Here is a 2,781-nt window from a genome sequence, read left to right on the forward strand (position 1 = left end):
TAAGGTAGTGAAAACATTCTATATGTTACTGCAGCACTGGAAACAGGACTTGTGTTCTCAAAACCCACAGAACTTAACAGAGTGAATCTTGATATGTGAAAATTTATTTATATATATATATATATATATATATATATATATATATATATATATATATATATATATATATATATATATATATAAAGAGGTCAGGGGATCCCAGGAAAGAATGCAGACTGTGGCAAAAACAATCTAATTATATTACAAATGTATTAAACTATTGCACTGAAGTAAATGTGGGGGAAAATGCTGACCTATGTAACTTTGGAAACAAGTACAGTCTGTTAACAATAAAGGCAAAGAAACTGCACAGAAGGATGCCGCATAGTTCATGAGGTTGTTTCCCATGGAAGTAGGGTGAAAATCTGATACTGTTGAGCAAGTACAATGGGGTGGAACAAGTCTATAAATAGGTGACAAATAAAGGGAGCCAGGTTTTTCACTGCTGGAGTGGCCGTTTATAGCTAAGCAAAGGGAACAGATTAGATACAATGTACCCCTGTGGCTTATTTACGTTATTCATAGTAGCTTCTACCTCTTTTTTTTTTTTTTTTCTGTGAGGCTGAGTTGTTTATCCAGGGGATAGAGGGAGGGCAGGTAGGCATCCGGCCAGATGACGCTGGGGACAGCTGCACACCTCCGCCAGTCGGGGCCCTGACAGGTGGGGCCATGTGCGCCCGCCGCCCCAGGCCGGGGCGGGGCGCAGGCGCGCGCGGCGGGAGCCGGCGGAGGGCGGCGCGGGCGCGCGGGCGGCTCGGCCCGATCCCCGGGAGCCAGGCGCGCCGCGCCGACGGAGGAGGGAGGAAGCCGACGGAGGAGGGAGGAAGCCGACGAGCGGCGGGAGAGCTTTCCCGCGAGGCGGGCGCGAGCCGAGGGCCGCAGGCCGTAGTCGCGCTCGAGCTCCCGGCGCGAGATCGCGATGTTGCCCTGTACCAGAGGACCCAGCCCAGAGGCTCAGGAAGCCCGAGTAGACGAGCAGGTCGCCGAAGTCGCGGCCGCGCCCCTGCAGCTGCGCGAACACGCCGATCAGCAGCGCCGCGGCCAGAAGCAGCGCCATCGCGCAGCGGCCCAGGCCGGACGCCGGCACGGCCGCGCCCACCGCTGGGACGGTGCGCCGGGCGGGGGTCCCCTGCTCTTAATTCTCTATAAACATTGTCTATAAGTTAGCACTTGGGAAAGTTCTACTTTCTTAACTTGTTAATACCAGGAATAAAATATGAAAATTAAACAAAAAACAAATCACCCTGGCGGGGGGGCATCAATCTTTGAGACGTTGGAAGCTCCCCAATACTGAAATGACTGGGCAGTCTTTGTCTCAGCTTCCCCACTGCATGTGAGCTGGTTTATGCCATTTCCCTTTGTTGTGCAGCCAAGGGAGGCTCTACCATGTCATTAGCAAGATGGGAACAGTGGGACGTACCATGCTTGTGGCTGACTGTGAAGGGCCAGCAAGCCAGGGAGCAAGGACCTGTGACATCTGAAAAATTCTTCTCCACCTTTCAAATTCCTCAAAGTCTTTCAGTCATCTCATGACCCTCATATGTCTCTTTGTAAAGTCCTATTTAGCCATTTCAGGGGACAAAAAGCCACTTCTTTCTCCACTAAGCCACTCTCTGAAAACGGACAGGCTGGCCTCAGTGCTTACAAATCCAGGCTTCTGGCAGGGATGGGGAAGGAGAAAGCCGTCTTTCCTGGTCACTGTTCTGTGCCCTTCCTCACCGCACCCAGGCCTGACCGCAGCTCCATCGCCCTCCTGTGCGTTCGCATCTCTTCCTATGATAAAGGGCCGGTGTCGGTGGCACCTCCACTATTCTGTTTCTTGAAAAGTGCAGCCTCTTTGGCCAGTTCGGTGTGGCTTGAATGAAGGAAGTTCAAAGGGCTGCTCTAGGTTAGAGTCTAAGGAAGGGTTTATTTTCTTACAGCTCCATCCAGTTGCTGCATTTGAAGCAAAGCTTCGCTTGGTATTTGCCCCATATTTAATCTAAAGTAGAAACATTTTTAACCTGATCTGTGGAGCAGAGGCTGAAAGCACTTCACTCTTGTTCAATACCCAGTATCTTGTTCTTCCCTTACTGCCTGGGTGTCTCTCTGGCTCCTTTGCATAAATCCTTTTCCAATCCTTTCAAATCTTCAGTATAAATTTGTTCCATCACCATCACTTGTAAAGTTGGAGTCACCGCTTCAGCTATGTGACAGGCTTCCCAAAGGCGGCTTTGGCACCCACTGCCTCAGCGGGCCCGGGCCTCTGGGAGACGGTTCTGAGCAGGCCTGAGACTTGTCCCACTGAAGTGGGCGGAGCTGGGGTGCCGATACCCCGACTCCCTGTTGGTGCTGGCTGAGACCTGCGCCCAGAGGCAGCACCTCCCCGGGAGCAGGCCAGGGAAGACTTCGGGTGAGGGCAGGGGGGCACAGGACACCGTTGGCTTTTACGTGAAGAACGAATGATGAGGGGATATGGGCTGGGCCGTGTGCACAGACCCCCTTCCCTGTTCTCAGGCCTGGTTCTGTCGCCGAGGTCTCACTCCCCGTCAGTCCCTAGGGAGCCTTTCCTAACGGCCAGTTAGAAACAACACCGCCTCGTACTCTATGCCCCTCCCCTGCTGGTTTTGCTTTATAGCACTTACCACTCCCTCATGCATTATGTGTGTGGGTTTTTCTTGCCTGAATCATTTCAGTGCGGGAAGAGACAGCACACAAATGTTTAACGCATCAGGCAGTCGTGAGCGCAGGGGAGGAAGAGTT

The 2,781-nt window shown here is 52.1% G+C and overlaps 1 pseudogene; it reads right to left on the reverse strand.

Annotated features, from left to right (window-relative positions):
* Positions 1 to 577: 577 nt before the first annotated feature.
* On the reverse strand, positions 578 to 1,785 carry LOC116668828 (annotated as a pseudogene).
* Between the last annotated feature and the right edge of the window lie 996 nt (positions 1,786 to 2,781).

This window comes from Camelus ferus, chromosome 15 (genome assembly GCF_009834535.1).
Source record: "Camelus ferus isolate YT-003-E chromosome 15, BCGSAC_Cfer_1.0, whole genome shotgun sequence".
Lineage (NCBI taxonomy): Eukaryota > Metazoa > Chordata > Mammalia > Artiodactyla > Camelidae > Camelus > Camelus ferus.